The sequence below is a fragment of the Pleurodeles waltl genome, chromosome 2_1 (genome assembly GCF_031143425.1).
Source record: "Pleurodeles waltl isolate 20211129_DDA chromosome 2_1, aPleWal1.hap1.20221129, whole genome shotgun sequence".
Taxonomy (NCBI): domain Eukaryota; kingdom Metazoa; phylum Chordata; class Amphibia; order Caudata; family Salamandridae; genus Pleurodeles; species Pleurodeles waltl.
The window spans coordinates 347,276,612-347,297,046 of NC_090438.1; the positions used below are offsets into that span (position 1 = coordinate 347,276,612).

General features: G+C 44.4%; 1 long non-coding RNA gene across 1 annotated transcript in view; it reads right to left on the reverse strand.

Annotated features, from left to right (window-relative positions):
* Window positions 1-9,112: 9,112 nt before the first annotated feature.
* The window catches only part of LOC138258837 (uncharacterized), a 120,746-nt gene continuing 109,423 nt past the window's right edge, over window positions 9,113-20,435 (reverse strand). Inside the window, exon 3 of the long non-coding RNA XR_011198588.1 lies at window positions 9,113-9,341. This is a non-coding gene — a long non-coding RNA (uncharacterized lncRNA). The remainder of the gene's footprint in view (window positions 9,342-20,435) is intronic.

The window sequence follows — 20,435 nt, forward strand, 5'->3', positions numbered from 1 at the left end:
GGATTTGCCCATGCTTTTTTGGGACCACTGGTCCACGGACATTTAATGGGACAGTGTACGGACTTGTGTACATGCTGTAAATATTTGTATATACTGATTATTTACTGTTCTCTTGGGCTATCTGATTGTTCGAATATTACACTAGTTAAACTCATTTCGTTTGGTCAGTGCGTTCTTCTAGGGGGTGACGGGGTGTATCTGTGATGTGTTTGTATATGTGTGTGTGTGTTGTTGTGTGTGGGGGTGTTGCGTGTGTAGGTCACTCTCTTTTCCCTCCTTCCCTCCCCTGTGTGCTAGGTGCAGTACTCACTGTGGTCGTCGCCGCCGTCCTTTGTTCTCCTGGTAGATGAGAAGATACACCAACATTGGTAACACCTGTAGTTCGGGCTCCTTGGCATCCTGGGGCCAGATGTAGCAAATTTAAAATTTGCGAGGTGCAAAGTGCGAGTCCATGCGACTCGCACTTTGCACCTCGCAAATTGGTATGCAGTACGGTGTCTCAGACACCGACTGCAACTCGCTATGGGGTCGCAATGACCCACCTCATGAATATTCATGAGGTGGGTCGCAAATTGCGGCCCCATAGCGAGTATAGGCACTCGCAAACATGGAGGCCTGCTGTCGTCAGCAGACCTCCATGTTCGTGACTGCTTTTAAATAAAGCATTTTTTTTTTTTTTACGTGTAGCCCGTTTTCCTTACAGGAAAACGAGCTGCACTTAAAAAAAAAACGAAACCTTTAGTTTCTGTACTTTTTCAGGGCAGGGAGTGGTCCCTTGGACCACTCCCTGCCCTGAAAAAATATTTGTGGGTCCAGTCACAAACTGGAAGGGGTCCCATGGGGACCCCTTCCAATTTGCGAGTGGGTTACCATCCACTCGAAGTGGATGGTAACTGCGATGCCATTTGCGACCGCGTACGCGGTCGCAAATGGTATTGCATACCACTCAGACTCGCAAATAGGAAGGGAACACCCCTTCCTATTTGCGAGTCGGAAATGCATATTGCGAGTCGGTACCGACTCGCAATATGCATTTCTGCATAGCAAAGAGGCATTTGCACCTCGCAAACGGCGATTTTCGCCGTTTGCGACGTGCAAATACTTTGTTACATCTGGCCCCTGGTTCCTTGTTGGGTGTCGAGAGGTGAGTGATTTCCCTTCCAAAGACTGTTTCCGCCGTGCTTTTGATGGCGTTGGTACCGCCCCGGAAAAGCTGGTGGATTGGTGCCTTGTAATAGTGTGGGACGTACATTGTCTTCCGCCTGTCTGTTGGCGGTTACCGCTGCGGTGTTGGTTTCTACTGCCGTTGTGGTCGGTGTGTTAAAGTGGCTGTCTGTGTTGGTCGTAATTCCATTTTTTTTTTACCGCCGGCCTGTTGGCGGTATTACCACCGCTTTATCACCGACTGCCAGGGTTGTAATGAGTGCCAAAGTGTTTGTGTGTTTTTTTTTTTTTAAATCATTTACTAGAAAAAAATCACTCTGTTTGTTTAATTTGGAGTTATGCTGCTTTAATTCCTTTCAGACAGTCAGTGTTTTTATGTGAAGCATTTGTGGGTACAATCATGTCCCTGTGACTCTTCTAATCACATCAACAATTCCAATAGCCCTAGGGGTCCAGCAATATACTGTTACTGTGCCACTATATAATTTTCAACAAGTGTTTGCACAAAGTATTTTTTACCATTTGTATTTTTTCTTTTTTTTCTTTTCTTGATATATCTACTCCTGCTGGTCCACCACTACCACTAACCTGGCCAGAGATAGCAGCCTTGCTCAGGCGGCAGAGGTGGAGGCCACCCAGATGGAGTATCGACAGCTGGTAGTCTAAGAGGGTGAGGCACATGCCCTATCCCGGGCCCCAGTTCCCCCAGCCAGCCACCTGTGCCTCCAGACAATGTCGACATCAGTGCTGCTGGCAGCTTGCGGATGCCCGAGCCCATACCACCATTGCTGCCCCCCTTTGGACTGGCTACTACATGGCCCCATGCTGGATGAGCTGACCCACTTGGGTCATCGGATGGCACGCCTCGAGGCCCAGTTTCAAGACCTGTGGACCCTCATGGAGAATTCCCTCTCCTAAGCCCTTTTTTACATTTTTACTTTGGCGTGAAAAGGTTTTATTGTGGGTGGAGAGGGTGGGAATTGGGCAGGGCTTTTTATTCATTTGGACTTTGTTTTGAACTTTTATAGACATTTACATTTTGGACATTGGTTGGGGATATATTGTTTAGAGAGGGGGTGGGTCTATTGTGGACGGAGTGGGTGGGTTTACTTCTGGACATTTTTAGTAAAGGGAAACATTTCTAAGATACTTTATACCTGAAGAAGTTTTTTTGTGTTTGACCTTACCTTTGCACTGATACCTTTTTGCACAGCCTGTCTTTTTAATCTGCTGTTCAAAGTGTATGCCAGTTAGCTGTAGTTAGTTATACCCTTGTCCTACTACTCTCTGTAACAATATTGACCACTAGGGGGTATGCTGCCATTCCCTATATTGTCTACAAGAACCTAGATAAACAATTGCTTATCTCATCTGCACTAGATGTCAATTATGTACTAACTAAACAAGTTCACTTCACTCTATAGTTCTCCTACCTGAATAGATGAAGCATGACTGCTACCTTTCTCAATCTTCCAACATCTTACTGGAGGATTTCTCAAGGTGCCTTCTTAATGATAGTGGTAGTGGACAAACAGGGAAAGCATCGCAATGTTGGTCTCACTCCCACCTATGTGGGCTACAACTACAGGATTAATCATAAGGATTTCCCATCACAGGCAACTAACTTGAAAAAGAAACTAAGCGTTAGTGGGTTATACATTTATATTATAGTTTCAGAAAGATTGTGACCAGATGACTACCACTATGACACAGCAAAGAATACCAGATATTAAAACTTAAAACAAAAACAAGCCAAAGTAAATTATTCTGAGCAATGGGGAGCATGGAATATAATAAAAACCAAAGTTACAAATTTGTTAAGTCGGGAAAAGTGTACACAAGGTCTGGATGGATGAGGTTAAGCGTTTATGCATAACTAAGGCCTGAATGATGATTTTGAGGTTGATGAATGATATTCTTTTCTGCATGGTTTGGTAAGTTGGGCTTGTGTGGGCTATTGATCAAGTAAAGAAGATTCTCCAGTGAGTTGCTGTCACATTTAAGCACATCCGAACCACCAATTATGTGATCCATTTTGTGTACATTAAGTCACTTCCCAAATAAATCATGCAGTCCGGGGGAAGACGGTTAAGGGTTTTATGAATGGATGGGAAAGGGAATTTGGTGAAAGGTGTGACAAAGACAAACATCACACAACACAACAAAAATATTCATCAGGGCAATGAGCAGCACATCATCATCAATCTGTTGTGGAAGGAAATTATGGAATGAGTATGACACAGTTCAGTTAAATGAATTGCAAACAGTCCTTCTGTCCAAGAGACACAAGTTATTATTAGATACTCAGATGTTCTGTCATCTAACTTTGAAAGATGCAAGTTATGGAGGTGTGCAGTAAACCCACCAGTTCTAAAACATATGATTGTTAAAAGAAAAATGATACTGTATTGCCAAAGTGCGTGGTGCATCTGCATTCTTCTCAGAATGTCCGTCACTCTTGGGGACCTGGATGGACCAGTCTGGAGTGTTGAGCTCAGCTTTCATCTTTCATTTGTGAAGGAGTGGAGAAGGCCTGTGGATTATAAAACTGAAACTGTATTGTAGAGTCAAAGATAAGAACAGAAGGAATGTAAGCTTCATGAAGAGTGTACCAAGAAGACTCAAAGGAAGAGCAGAAACAGGAGAAGTTTCACATTTGCCAGCAGTGCAGCACACAGCATTTCCCAAATCAATGTACTTCTGTGCATTTCACAGAGCTAAGTACTAGGCCTCAGAGTCCTTATTATCATGGTTTCACTTTGAAGTCCATAACTTCCTTCCTCTGGCTGTTGAGGTAGTCCCACCCTGAGTCCTTCCATCTTCCTTCTGATTCTAGGTAACTCCATCCCAGTCCCGACCCGAGCGAGATAGACCTGTAATGCACTGCTGTTGAAGAACAAATAGTGAAACAGATTTGGAGTATTTTGTGTAGATGTGTTTGTTAACTAAAGTGACTGATCTGGTCTCTGAAGAACCAGAAAAAAGGAGTGGATCATGCAGACACATGTTTCTAGGTTTGAAAGGGCCAATCACTTTCAGGAAAAATGATCACCCACAAGGCCCCAAACATTGCAAATCATCAAAATCAAGTTTACTAATTAGTTGAACACACTCCTTCACTGTATGCAACCACATAACTCATCAATCTTCACTCACAATCACTCTATAGTATATCAGCACTCATTAGTGCAGTAGTTAGCAGTTACCTCTTCAAATCCAAGCATGGTGCTATCTCCTCTTTGATGCAAGCAGCACATTGGAATTTGACAGTCTTGTAAATCAATTATCTTCTGGAGCAGCCCTGCTAGGTGACGCAAAAAAGGATAGGTATGGGAGGGAGGCAGGCATTGTCTCCAATGTACTGAAGTGAAAGGGAAGATTTCTTCACTGCACACTGTCCAACTTGAATCTGGCAATACATATGATTGAAAATGGTGGGGCAGCATAAATCAGAAACAAATATAGGCCCTCATTCCTACTCTGGCGGGCGGCGGTCGCCGCCCACCAGGCGGGAACCGCCAATTGCCTGCTACGCGGTCCAAAGACCGCTGACGGCATTCAGACCTTCCCGCTGGGCCGGCGGGCGCTAACTATGTTAGCGCCCGCCGGTCCAGCGGGAAGGAGGGCTGCAACACAGGAGCCGGCTCCGAATGGAGCCGGCGGTGTTGCGGCCGTGCGACGGGTGCAGTTGCACCCGTCGCGCTTTTCACTGTCTGCTAGGCAGACAGTGAAAAGCTGGCTGGCGCCCTGTTAGGGGGCCCCTGCACTGCCCATGCCAGTGGCATGGGCAGTGCAGGGGCCCCCAGGGGCCCCAGGACACCCGTTCCCGCCAGCCTCTCCCTGGCGGTGACAACCGCCAGAAACAGGCTGGCGGGAAGGGGGTCAGAATCCCCATGGCAGCGCTGCTTGTAGCGCTGCCATGGCGGATTCGCCCAACCGGGGCTAAATCGGCGGGAAACCGCCGGCCCCGGTTTTCTGACTGCGGCTTTACCGCCACGGTCAGAATGGGCAAGGAAGCACCGCCAGCCTGTTGGCGGTGCTTCCGTCATTCGTGGCGCCAGGGTCAGAATGACCCCCATAATGTCCCACTAGCTATATCTTTTTTTGACAAAGAAAGAAGTTTGGCGATAAATAATTAAAAATGACTATGGTGGCTTACTCAGTCAGAAAAGTAGAGTTTGTTCTCATACTCAGTTGGTTTGCACAAAGGTTTGTCACCAAGCACACTTGATTCTGGCCAATTATCACCTTCCTCTTCCTTCTGTGCACTTTCAGTGTCATTTTGTGGCATAAAATGTTGGTTCATTTTGATCATGGTTATTCTCTTCACATTTTGAGGAAGGAGATTGGTCCTTCTCACTCTGCCAACTGTGCCAACTGCACTTAACACATGCTCAGCAGATGCACTGGGAACAGGACTAGCCAGATACTTTATTGTCAGCCTGCTGAATTCTGGCCTTTGGTGCATCTTCCCATACCAATACCCCAATGGGTGTTGATCCACACAGATGTCTTTTAGGTCATCCAGATACTCCTGGAACATCATCTGAATAGTCATTGGTGCTGACACTTGTTCAAATTCTTTTTACTTCACCTTTACACTGGACTTAAGACCTGCCTCTTGAAACCACGGTGATCAGAGATTGGGGCCAATTCTTCTGTTGCTGTAGTTGTGGTTATTGCCAGAGTACTTGCTACTGGTGTTGGCTTCTGTGATAGAAGACTGCCCTCGCTGGAAGTTGAAGGCGCCCCCCCCAAAAAACCTCAGAGTGGGACTCTCATTTCCAGCTGTTCTTTTTCGATGTCTCTGGCTTGCTCAACAATCCACCTTTTGTACTTTGAAACATCCCCTTCAGAAAACGGAATGAAAGTGAGCAGAATGTTTTTATACCATGGATCAAGTAGTGTGGCACAGAGGTTCTATTTGGACAACATGATTTCATTTTGCAGCCTTGTATTAACAGCCAAGCAAAGGATTAAGCTCTCAACCAAGGCATTCACTTCTTCATTTTCGTTTACACCTGCAAATGCAAACCTGTCAGACACCTTTTTTGCTGGTCCTGTAGTAGTAGGTGCAACAATGGTATAGCTTGGGCCATCTTACTTTCCTCCTTGCTAACTTCCCATATGAAAACCTCAAAAGGGAGTATCATCTGTGTCAAACACTTGATTGGGACCCATGTGTCCACATCGATGGTCATACTTTTCTCAATTGCATACCCTCCTCTTTGAATGTCAGAGTCATTGATCAGTCTGTACTGCTCAAACAGACATTGCAACATGTAATAGATTGAGTTCCAACATGTTGGCACCTCCTGTATGGGTGCTCTGCCTGGTACTCTATTAGCATGCTGAATAATCCTCAACAGCTTCCGGGCTTTCAAAGAATGGCTGAAAATGAGTGCAGATTCTTCTGCAGGTCATCAGTATTTTGCTGACTATGGGCCAGATGTAGGAAGGAAGCAATTTGCGAGTTGCAAATTGCGAGTCCTTCCGACTCGCAATTTGCAACTCGCAAATTGCTATGCAGTACGGTGTCTCAGACACCGACTGCAACTCGCTATGGGGTCGCAATGACCCACCTCATGAATATTCATGAGGTGGGTCGCAAATTGCGGCCCCATAGCGAGTATAGGCACTCGCTAACATGGAGGCCTGCTGTAGTCAGCAGGCCTCCATGTTAGCGACCTGCTTTTCAATAAAACAGTTTTTTTTTTTTTTTAAATGTAGCCCGTTTTCCCTAAGGGAAAAACGAGCTGCATTTCAAAAAATCCGAAACCTTTTGTTTCGTTTTTTTCAGGGCAGGGAGTGGTCCCTTGGACCACTCCCTGCCCTGAAAAAATATTTTGGGGTCCATTCACAAAGGGGAAGGGGTCCCATGGGGACCCCTTCCCGTTTGCGAATGGGTTACCATCCACTTCAAGTGGATGGTAACTGCGATTCCATTTGCGACCGCATAAGCGGTCACAAATGGAATTGCATACCATTGCGAATCGCAAATAGGAAGGGAACACCCCTTCCTATTTGCGATTCGGAAATGCATTTTGCGAGTCGGTAACGACTCGCAAAATGCATTTCTGCATAGGAAACACGCATTTGCGAGTCGCAAACGGCAAATTTTGCCGTTTGCGACTCGCAAAGTGCTTCCTACATCTGGCCCTATGTCTTCTTTTTTCAGAAAGACCTGAACAAACAGGTTCATGCAATTTGCCAAACATAGGACTCTGAAGTAGCCAACATCTGACATGGCCTTGACTATATTACTGGCATTGTCTGTGACAAGAAATCTAATTCTGAGACCTCTGGGTCACAGCCATTCAATCATCTTGCTGTTAAACTCTTCCAAGATGTTTGCAGCTGTATGGTATTTCTAAATTGCGAATATGCATGCCGGCGAACACCTTTAAAAGCATCTTCAGCGCTGAGACCTGTAAATAGCTGTTACCTAACCCCAGCAAAAGACATCCAGTGTGCAGTGATACACATGTAATCAGTTGCTTAACATCTGGTCCACACGGCCGTTGTCAGGTGGATAGTATGAACAGCCCTTTGCTGCAAACATTGTCCAATCAATTGCAGGATATTGTGATGGACCGTTGCAACTACAACTCTGACAAAATAGGTCCTTCCGTTTCGGGCAGATGGCCAACACAAATTCTAAAAATCCCACTGCTTCCACAAAAGAAAAAGGGAGGAGGTCCCGCGCTAACATTTTAGCCAGCTTCTCATTGTACAAACATGACTTTGGGTGGTTGTTGTTATAGGGCCCCTAGTAGTCTGTTTTTTTTTTTTCTGGGGGGACTGATGCTGGCGACTTCCAAGAAATAGGAGGTGGTAGACTCTTGTGCGTCTTTGGGCAATAATTGTCTGCTGTGGTGTCTCCAGCTGACTCTGAGTCTTGTATCTTTGGGGTTACTATGGAGGGTAATGCTGGTGCTGTGCTGATGACAGGGCTTGTTTGAGTAAAGATGTCACCCTCTTTTTCCTCAAGTCTTCCACCATGATTGTAGCCTATGTTTGCTGGCTCTCCTTACCTTCATCACCACACTCATGTTTAAAAATGATTTTAAGGTGCTCCTTCCACTGGATTGCATTGTCGTTTTTTTATGGGTTGCTTGGCCTCAAGTTCCATAGAATGAACCAGACTTATCTCAACCAATACTTGCATGACAAATGAAGCATATTGCTATATTCTCCTCCTGCTTGCTAAGCGAAGAAAGGTCCCAAACTGCGGAAGAGTACTTTCTTAGTGTACCATAACCAAAGCTTGAAGAAGAACTGGAGTTTGGTGGGTGTGTTGTTGGATGCCACTCTGCAGTGCATACTTCTACTGAGGTAGGGGTTGAGGCAGGTCTCAGGAGGGGCTTTTACAAATATGGGAGCTGGCGCTGGCAATGCTACCTGTGCCTCATCCCTTGGAGCAGGTTGAACAGGAGGGGTAATGTCGGACTCCTCTGTGCCAGCTTCCATAACAATGACTGGCTCATCATCATCCTCCTTCAAGAACTTTTCTTGTCCCTTGCTTCTCCTGGCATCCCTCTGGCTCTGCCGGGTTCCAAACCATGCCCAGATCATAATCAGAAGGGTTGCTTCGAGAAGATGGTGGCGCACCCTTCCTTTTTTCTTGCTGGAGTTCTAGGAGCCAATGGTTCTAGAAGAAGAAGTCCTTGCTCGGCAGGAAGTTCAACCTCCTTTTCCAATTTCAGGAATATCTACTATTGCTGGCTGTGGCTGTTGTCCACTTTACTCTGTTTCCTGAAACAATTGGGTACTACTTTAGGAAAGGGACAAATGCAATTCAACATCAATGTTAATCTGTGTTGCCATGATTGCAGTGGCTGCCTCGCTGACAGTCATGGGCTTGGCCTTATGCTGGGGTGATGGCCTTGATGCAGGAGTGCTGCTCTCATGTTCGTCCTCGAAGACCAGTGTGGCAGGCACATGTCTCCCAAAAAAGGTAGTCATCGGTACACCAGTGGTGGAAAGCTGCTTCTTCTCACTGGCCACTTTCTTGGCAACACCTTTTTTGGGGCCATATTGAAGCTGTCAGTTGTCAGTGGGACTGAGCTGCAGAAGCTGAAGGGATTGGAGGACTGAAGTCATGTGTTGTGTGGTCACTTTTTTCGACAGGCTTTCTGTTTGGCAGTACTGTGGGTTATGTCTCTTCTCTTGTGCACCTAAAAGCAAACAAGCAAGAAAAACATTTAGTGGAAAGGGGCATTGTTGCAGTTTGACTTAGTATAAACAAAGACAATATAATTTAGTTGGGCTAGTTACATAGGTAATAATTAACCACAATATATTCAACCATTTTAAAACCAAACCACACCACCATAACATAAAATGTAATTTCCAATCAGGATAACATAACAGATATAGCTCCTATTCTATTCTAAAGGAGACACCTGTGGCAGTCAGGGAGGTGCAGGGGTAAATGGAATAATCCCTAAAAAATGAAGGGTAATGTGGGCCTAGGCTAGACAAGGTGGTCTGGGGGAAATGGAGTAATCATTTGAAAAATGAATTATGCTAATGTATGTGCAATGCACCTACTCTATGGCAGGCAGGGGGTGGAGAGGAAATTGAATAATACCTAAAAAAGAAGAATGTTGTTGTGCGGCTATGCACCTATGGGAGTCAGTAGGTGGATGCATCAAGGCAAAATGCAAAAAATAAATAAAAACCATTACAAACATGAAAATAAATACAAAAATCTAAAAAAAAAATTAAACTAAGAAAAACAAAACAAAAAAACAAAAATTAATTGCTGATTTTGTACTACGGGATTAGGAGAAACCTATTGGGAGGCAAGAAGGTGCAGGTCAAAAATGCATGTAATATAGAGTATTGTTCATCATAATCATATACATATACTGCAATGATCCTCAAGAACATTATTAAACCAATATCACATGCAAGCCTATGGCAAAGGCACACTGGCTGGTTGCATAAAATGGGCATTGGCCACATGGTCAAACAGCAACAATGAGCAAGGAGGCCTAAAGCCAAAGAACACATGCAACCCTATGGCAAAAACACACTGGATGGCTGCAGAAAATGGCCTCGGGCCACATGGTCAAACAACAACAGCGAGTAAGGAATCATGAAGAAAAAAGAACACATTTAAGCCTACAGCAAAAGCACACTGGCTGGCTACAGAAAATGGTAACTGGACACATGGTCAAACAACAGAGATCAAGGAGTCATGGAGAACAAAGAACATATAAAAGCAAACGGCAAAAGCACACTGGGTGGCTGCAGGAAACGGCACATGGTCAAACAACAACCGCAAGCAAAGAGATATGGAGAACACATAACACATTCAAGCTTATGGACACAGTTTAGACAAAATGGCTTCTGGCCACATGGCATGGAGAACAAGCACAAATGGTGGCCTATGCAAACACAAACACTGGCCAGACAAAGGAGGCATGGTAACACTGACAAAAACCCTACCAATAATTCAGCAATGCCAAACATGAAACTTAACTGAGCTATACACATTTTACAACAACAGACATCCTACTATGATATCAATACCACCCAACATATACACTTTTTGCGGGGAAAAAACATAAAGTACAAACAATAGCCAACATTTTTGATTTAATTCTATGCCATCCCTGGCCTAAAGTGATGTTTTAAAAACATATACCACAGAAACAGTTCTTTCATGCACTGATGACTAGTATTGGGCCTCCCGGCTGGATGGGCTTTTGGCAGCCTGGGCCGCATAGTAAATTAAATGAATATTGCAAATGTAACAAACATGGAGAAAAGGTACTGAACTATGCAACATTTTTCCTTTACGAAAGGTGAAAAATGAATTGCAAAAAACTAATTAGGCCCCTACTAAAGCTCCAGGCCATCCACCAAATTCTGTGAAATCTGCGAGCGGAGTGAATTTTGCCGCCCGGGCCTAGTTATGACTGGGTTTGGGCAAATCCACGATTAAAGCTTCACGCAGCGAGTCCCAGAGATGTTCCATCTCTCTAGCTTTGTTGTGCATCTCCATTAAATGTTGACTAATGGGAGTGGACAGAGGGGCATGGTACTCGATCAGAAGCCCACCTGTGCCAGACATCTTATTGTGGGAAGCTTGAGCGATAGCCAGCCGTATTTCCTCTAGTCATAGAGGTTCATCTATGTCAGTCCGCTGTAGTGGGGACTACCTGTCTAACAGTAAGTTTAGTAGGAAATCTTGTGTGTGTTCTAGTGTTGAGGGATCAACCACTCTTGACAGTGACTACTAATAGCCCTGGAATACAGTGTTAATAGCTGATGGGTTTGTGACTAGTGTGTCACCCTCCATTCTAATAGCTCCTATCAAAAGCCGCTGCTGGTCTTCTCTTACTGTCCAGGTCAGGAGCCTCCCCAAGCCTCCTCGAGCAATCCCCCTCAGTGTGTAACATGGTCAGGTGCTACTTCTTGTCATGCTACCCCAGCGGCGTCTCCATGTCATTGCGCTGTTTGTGCAGTTGTTGGCGGTGTTTGGGAGTTGTGATCCAGTTAGTGACCCTCTTTTCTAGGGTCCACAACTCCTGTTCTAATGCCACCAGTTATTTTTATAAGTGTTGGCTTATCCTCCATGTGGCTGTCATGCAGTGACCCTTGATGACCACTTTGTGTACATCCCTCTGCATTCCCTGAGTCAGTGTGGGCCCTTTATTCAGGTCGAAGTATTGGGTGACACACTTTGTTAAGTCATCTCAAAATGGAGGTTCTCAGAGAGCTTCTGTTTGCAGTCTCCAGGTGGATTTCCTTGGACATGGCCAACCCCATTGTAAAGTCACCTATAGGGGCAATGATCTGAGAGGGTGCGTGCTAGGAATACTGATTGAATTATATTTGTTCCCAGTTGTTTGTGCCTAGGCGAAGGTCTATTCTAGTATGGATGTCATGGACTGGGGAGTAAAATTAAAATTCACACTCTAGTGGGTGTCCAAGGCACTGTACATTGTATAAGCGCCGGAGGTTAAGCCATGTTTTAAAGTGTTGTGTCATGTGGCCTGTTACTCCGACTGGGAGATATTGTGCATAGCGCTCCACACTGTGGGAAGAAGCTGCCAGTCAGCCGATACTACAAATTAAGGTGACTAAAGGATGACTAAAGCACCACTTTGGTCTAGACATAGATATCATTATCCTTTTCCAAAACAAGGTCCTTAAATTTCTCAATTTGTAACAATTACCATTCCCAGGTCATTGTTCCCCTGATGAGACCCTGGTATCCTTCATGAGGGTCCAAACGTCGTTGACAGTCTAATCAGACAGACCTCGTTTGGTATGTTGTGACTGATTAATCACTGTATCGACAAATATACTGCATGATTCAATAAGAGGCTATCTTTTTGAGATACACTAAGCATTCCAGAAACACAATTGATTCTATTATTGTCTTTTTGTGGTGTTGTCTCTCGTTCGCTTGGGGAGCACTTTTTTTCTATTTCTCTTTATAGTTTGATTACATAAAGGATATTTTACAATATGGCAATGCATCTCTCATACCAATAAATGAGTGTTGTTAAACGTGTTTGGGTACTGGCTTTAGTCGATAACTTTTAGATGCTTTAAAACAGATGATTTTCTTCTTAATTCAGGAATTGTGGCATGAATAATTTAGGAGCAAGATATTTCTGTTACAATATAAAAAACTGAGTCTAAATGTGTTTCACACAAATATTTGTTATATGATATCTGATCACATGTGGCAGTCCACATTGGAGGGACACAGCTGCCATGGCCTGTGTCAGGCACACAATTAAAGTCACTGGCCCAAAGCCCTGAAGATTGTGCGTCTCGAAAAGGTGCAGGGGTGAGAGTGTCTGTAAAGCCCAATTGGTTAGTATTGGGGGTGTACACTGCCACCAATGTGAGGGGAGCCCCATCAAGGTGTCCTTCTGTGAGTACTGATTGTTTACCTTCGTCTACTCTGTGACTGGTCACCACATAGATGACCCCTGAGGCAAGCCATAAGAGTACCCCACGAGTGAATACAGATGTGGTTGTGCTATATGTTTGCCCCCTCCATTTCATATGGACCCTCTGCAATACAGCTAGTGTTAGGTATGTTTCTTGAAGCATTGCAAACTATGTGTGATGGCCTTCAAGGTAGGCATGGATACAATAGCGTTTGGTGGGAATAGCCATGCTGCTCACTTTCCACATTTGGATATTAGGATGAGTTCCATTTTCTGTTTGTTGGTTGCACTCACAGCAGTTAGCATTCCTATAGGTCTGCTCCTTAGGCATGTGACGTCCGGCCCAAGTGACCCCTCCTCCTTGCAGCAAGTCCCTCTCATCGATGATGTATGGCAGACCAGCAGTCCTTCAGCATATCTCCAGTAAATCAATAACAACAACAGTAAAATCAAAGATCCTCAACGTCTGTTTCCCCCAAAGTCCAGGAGACACTGGTGCCCCTGCCATAGGACCACAACATGTAAACAGTGACTGAGGGAACTAACAAAAAATAGGTGTAAGTCCTCTTTCGAGTTTATGTGGGACATGGCACTGCCATTGCCGTTGTTCTGCCCCAGATAGACCCACATTGAACAGTTCAGCGTCAGGCCTGCTGCAGTGGCAATGTTAGGACATGGCCTGGTTGATCTCCCCCCATTGCCTTACAGTACCCTATCTCAGGAGAGCCATTCACAGTAGATCATCTGCTGCCATTTGTGTTAGGTTCGGTCTATGGTCAGTTCTGGTGTTTGAGGATCCGCCAGTGCTAGAATGGAGTCTGAGACTTGCATGGAACAAAGGAGGAAGAAGGGGTTTGTGCTATGTTGTGAGGCATTTGCCACCGCCTATGCTTGTCCTGCAGATGCCTGATCCTGAGTAGGCTGAGAATGTGCAGTGCTGTGTTTTCTGCATTTAGGACAATGAGTCACCCAGTCTTCATCCACCTGGGGTTTCGAGCCATGACTTCCATGTGAAACCTGGTCCTCACATTTTCAGGAGTTGTAAAGATGTGGGCGGTCTGTCCATCCATTTCTTTGAGCTTCACCGGGAACAGGAGTGCGTATTTCAGTTGCAGTTCCCTTAGACGTTGCTTAACTGATGTATAGGATCCCTGGAGGGGCTGTACCTCTGCCGTAAAGTTGGGGTATGCTGCGATCTCCATGTTTTCATATCACTAAGGACCCTTCATTCGGTTTCGCTGCAGGATTAGGTCCAGGTCACAGTAATTGAGAAGATGGGTAATAAGGGCACTCGTGGTTCGCGCTGAGGATGAGGATGATGATCAAGTTCTGGATCAGTGTGGGTTTCCCCATCATTGCATCATGGGGCTGTGGGGTGTCTGATGGAGCAGTTGAGGTATGCATGAGCCTGTGATCTTGCTTCCCTTCCACTATCCCACAGGTGGTCACAGAGGTCTGTGAAACAGTTCTAGCAGTTGAGGCCTTTAGGTGAACTGCATGAGGGTAGTGGAGTGCCTGCCTATTATGCACCCTCATGTAATCAGGCGGTTTGGTCGTGGGTGCAGCTCCTTGCGTCATCTCACCCTGGTACCCTTCAGATCGCTGACTCACCATTCCAGTGATGGAAGGGAAGGGTTTGACGACCACCCTCTGTTGGCCACAGGTGTCCAGGAGATTGCTTCTCCATGCTGGTGCGTAACTTGGGTGCTGTGGAGTTCCTGTCTCACACTTTTTAACTGGTAGTAGTGTCTCTGGGATACCGTGGGCATTGTCAACCACCTTCCACCACTGTAGGGAGGGGTGTGGGGCCTCATTAGGTGTTGCCAGTGGGGGAGTCTCATGTGTAAATGTGGGTAGGCCTATTCGTATTGTGGTAGCAGTCCAAGAAGTGGCGATGTGCCACAGGGAGAGCAGCAGGGATTTGGCCTCTGAGTGGAGGTGAACAAGGTGTCATGAGTTCCCAGTGCCACAGTATCTAGGGTGCTCCAGTTCTGTCCACCACCGCACCCCAATCTATAGGACTCCTGCTCTGCTGCACCGGGGTTTCAAATGATAATGTGCTTCCTATACACTGTGTGCCATTTTAGATCTGTGAGGCCTACTCAAGTTCTGCAACTGTCCCTTTTGTAGCCAGAACCAGCATGACTCCTGCAGCAATGGACAGTCGCAGAGATTTGTGTGGGGGTCACGCACACAACTTCAAGCTTCCCCCTCACAGGATTCTCAGGGGTGGGATTCGGCTGCTGTGCCTACATCCTAGGGCAGCGCAGAGCCCCATGCAGACCACCAGTGCAGCTGTTGGGCACTTTTTGGATATCTCGCTCTGTCTTGCACAGTCTCCCTACTGAGTTGTGTGCTGTCCCACACACAGGCACACACTGGGGAGTCCACCCCGGCTCCCAGATGTCAGACACCCTGCCAGGCACAGAGTGCGAACACTCAGCCCCCCTCGCAGCCTTCTCAACTTACTGTGGTGCATCACAGTCGAGGTGGGCAATTACTTTTAGGGTTTCTCCTCTGCTCTAGGTGCGGTCCTTCTGGCGATTCAGGCACTGCTGATGAGGCAATTCTCACTGGGACCCGATGTAGGCACAACGTTGGACTCAGAGCACGGGGTTCAGTCCTCCTGCAACCCAGTTAGCTTACCGGGCCCCACACTAGTCTTCAGATGATGTCGGAGGCTTCTCACAGTCACTCTTGGAATGACTGCACCGGCGATGCAGGTGTGTTCTCAAATAAGCGGTCCTTGAAAGAGGCCCTCACTTATATCGGACTTGACTGGCACCGCGCTATTCTAGTGGGGCGAGCACACAGCTCATCAGCGGCTATCTCAAACTGAATACAGAGTAGGGAGTATGAATTTGGGCATGTTGTTGTAGCTGCATGCCAAATGGCACGGATAGTGATAGATTTAATTGTGGGCCCAGCATGGAGCTCACTCAGGGAGCATCCAGTCCAGTCACAATCTTGGCCACGAACCCAAGTTCTCAACATGATAATGCCTCCAGCCACAGCCCACGGCCAAGATTCAAGATAAGAGAACGCTGCAGTTTAAACAAAGCAACACAAAAGTGGCTTTCTATTCCTCTTGTTTTTCTAAAACACACGTGGGTAAGCAGAAAGAAGAAATTCAATGCTTTATGGGTTTTATTTCGACACTTAAGATCTTTACAGGAAAAATAGAATCCTTCTGCCTTTTTTACAGATTCTGAGCCTCAACACTTTTGAAAATCTGATTTATAGTAAATTGATTCGAATATGTGTTTAAAATAAATTACTAGCTGTTTTGGTGTGTTTAATTTCAAACTAAATTCTTCCTTCTCCTTCATGTCTGCAACCATATTAACTCTTTCAAATGAAAGAGCAAGGCAACCAACATTTAAGTGATTTGCGGGAAGGGAGATGGTGTAATCATTTACTATAAGGAATAAAATACTTAGCTGTACTTGTTAGGGATATTGCAAGCCACCTAGGGCCAGATGTAGCAAAGGATTTGCGCGTCGCTAACGGCGAAAATCGCCGTTTGCGAGGCGCAAATGCCTCTTTGCTATGCAGAAATGCATATTGCGAGTCGGGACCGACTCGCAATATGCATTTCAGAATCGCAAATAGGAAGGGGTGTTCCCTTCCTATTTAAGATTCGGAGTGGCATGCAATACCATTTGCGACCACATATGCGGTCGCAAATGGTATCGCAGTTACCATCCACTTCAAGTGGATGGTAACCCACTCGCAAATTGGAAGGGGTCCCCATGGGACCCCTTCCTCTTTGCGAATGGACTTAAAACAATTTTTTCAGGGCAGGTAGTGGTCCAAGGGACCACTACCTGCCCTGAAAAAATAACGAAACTAAAGGTTTCGTTTTTTTTTTTAAGTGCAGCTCGTTTTCCTTTAAGGAAAACGGGCTACACTTAAAAAAAAAAAACGAACATGGAGGTCTGCTGACGACAGCAGGCCTCCATGTTTGCGAGTGCCTAGACTCGCTATGGGGCCGCAATTTGCGACCCACCTCATGAATATTAATGAGGTGGGTCATTGTGACCCCATAGCGAGTCGCAGACGGTGTCTGAGACACCGTTCTGCATTGGAAATTGAGACTTGCAATTTGCGAGTCGCTCCGACTCGCAAATTGCAAATCGCAATTTCCAACTTTGCTACATCTGGCCCCTAGAGTAGAATGACTTAAAGGAATTTAGCCTTTGGCTGTGTTTCTCTATGCAAGGAGTTCCTCGGTCACTTGCAATATCCTTGTAATGTACGGTAGCGAGTACTTTATCCTGTATCTATCCTATTAGGGTTATACATCCCTTTTGTCGCATGTAGTCATCTATTACCATTCATATCTAGGCACTCTTTAAACGGGTCTGCAGAGTCTGGGGTTTTATCATATATGATACTTTGTATATAGTTGCAATAAAATGCTTTCTTTAAGTACTTACATTTCACTGAGGATAAATGCATCAGCAGTTTTGAGGCATAAACAATAAAACTGAGTATATAGATTTACATTATCAGTCTAGTGCATGTGCATAGTCTCATAACATGAAAGTCTCTAAGGTGAACGGAATGTCTCTCAATATTTGAAGAATAATTTCATTAATAGCCGCTGGTGCTAAACACAAAGTTTAATAACCGCCATTTAGCTCGCGAAATGTTTTTGCTTTGCATTATGAAACCTACGACGAAGGCATAACTTACCTAGAATTGTATTAATCCTTTGATGAAATTCTGAAAAGATATTCACTTTCAAACATATGAGTCGTTTTCAGATTCATAGCTTTGAAAGATGTGTTGCATCTCAAGTAGTTGATTTAATTACCTTTTCACAGGCAGATGAATAAAGAGAACGCTTATAATCCGCTTTATTACAACCAATACACTTCCCCGTTGATGATTTGTTAAGAGCTTCAGGCTTGATCTGCGGAAACTTATAACTGTCTCCTGTAACTTGCCTAAGATTACTTAGTATTCAAGAGACTGTTTCACTGGCATTAAGGTTTACCTTGCATGTGCCCTACTCACGTGGACAAGAACCGAAGGCAGGCTAGGTTTAGTAATGTTTATATCAAACATTTATTTAAAAAAAATACAGCCAAGCCAATTTATGGAGAGACAACAACTGGAATGAAATGTATTCTCTGGGAGAGAACCACACTTTCGGGCACAGCTCTAGACTGTAATACTTTGGATACCATTATATGCGTCTGAACCAATTTATAATTTGCCGTGTTTCCCTTTGGTAGTGCAAAATGTATGCTTTCCCGGGTAGAGTTATATTTTGATATCCATGCACCAGAAAACAAAAAATAGGAATTAAAAGACATTGCATACAAATGTTTGTCAGAATATAAAGGTTGTAAATCCTAAATAAAGTTTCATGTGCAATGGTTTTGAGAAACTTCGTGTTCAGTTTTAAAAATGCTGCAATTTTCTGTTTTAATGCGTTGAAAATTAGGTACTGCTAGTGCTTAATTACTGTAAATACACCTGGGTGTAGTATGAATGAGGGGTGTCTCAGCAATCTCACTCTGGAGTGGTCCCAGCTGCTCTCCAGTGTAAGCCTCATTTAAAAATGTTCTCATTTCCATAAAACGATTTATTTATATAAAAAAAAGAGTTTCATGACTGGCACCTACCTATGCAAATATATAATCTTACAATTCTTGTGTCTGTATCTTAATAGGACTCATAGTATGTGCTAGATTCAATCCTCTCAAATGAATGCTTGACGGCGACACATTTTTCGTGGAAAAACAGTGAGAACTATCAAAAATTGCAATGAGTACTGCTCCTCCCGTGAAACTGCAACTTAAATAGTTTGCACTAAAACATATTATAGTTTAGTAATTAAAAAGGTTAATTTTAATATTTCAACTTTTGAGAAGCTAGAACACAGAATGAGACGATTTAGTGAGCAAATATGCTTTATATAAATCAGTACATTTATCTTCTGTATTCAGTGATCAACTTCGTAAATGTCAGGAACCACGAAAAAGCAATGGAAAAAGAGGATTCTACATGTATTTAAGAACCATTAAATTAATATCAGCTTTGGTAGAAAAAAGGGTCGTGTGCAATAGCATTACAGTGGGGACAGAAGAGATGCAGAGAGGAAGCAAAATAAATGTCTATAAATGGGATGGTGAAAAGTCAGTTTAATTGGTGGGTCTTGAACTTTTCCTGTATCTGAGAAAGTAGTGCTCGACTACAAATATATCAAAATACTGAGCACAAGAAATGTTGATGTGAAACAATATTGATTTGCACGATATTAGCAAGTTAGGCATAACTATAGGATTATAGATTTAGTTTTCTAACTGAACATTTACCTCCCTTGACGATATTATGCCGACTGATATCTCGCAATCGATTTTGTTGCAGGTCGATAGTTTAGGGTCAATATTCTGGGAGAAAATCTAGAACGCCCTGAATTGTTTAGCTGGTATATGTTTGGAGATCCTGGTCTTGAAGTATAAAGGGCCTGATACTATTGAACTGCAAACAAGGGTACTGATATGCAATATCTGAGTAAATTACTGGCTTCGTCCAAGCACACTCGTATAAATCACAATGACATGCAAGTGAAGATGTCTTTACTAATCATCCTAGGTCATCAAAAGTCAATCAGGCACACCATTCACTGTGCTTGAAGTAGGCGTGGAGTGCTGTTCTTGCACTGCCTGCATAAAGGTTGCCAGAATTTTACAGAGAAATCAAAAAACTGTTGCTCCTATAGTAAGGAAAGGGGCGGTACTGACCGAGACACTGTAGGACATACTCAACTTGTCAAAACTAGTTGTAGCATCCTGTTTTATTGCACACTACTGACACTCATGTTGTTAGTATGTGAGATCCCCGGAAGGCACCTAAAGCCAAACATTTATACCAGAACGTCCATACCACCAGAGGTGAATTAATGTGTTGATTGACCATTACGGGTTTGTGAGTCAATCCCATTCAAGGCGTCAGTAGAAATAAAAGGCGATGCGGTAAGGCATCCACTTATCTATATTTGTCACCCCACTACCTCAGGAGCTAGATAGTGCATTAAGTTCCCAATAAATAAGAGAGCGAAGAGGCAGACATGACAAGTATATTCACTCGACAATTGGGATAACTAAACACTCTATGCATCATGTATCTCTGTATGCACATACCATAAAAAGACATTGGGGCAATTTTAAGAGCCCCTAGCGCCTCCTTGCACCGCATTAGACACATTTTTTAAATGTTAATGTGGCCAAACAAGGCCCAAAAAGCATTGCACCACTTTGTAACTCTTTGCGCTGCATTATTCCTACGCCAGGCAAAATATATGCAAAGGGGGCATTTCCCCATTAGAGGGGACCA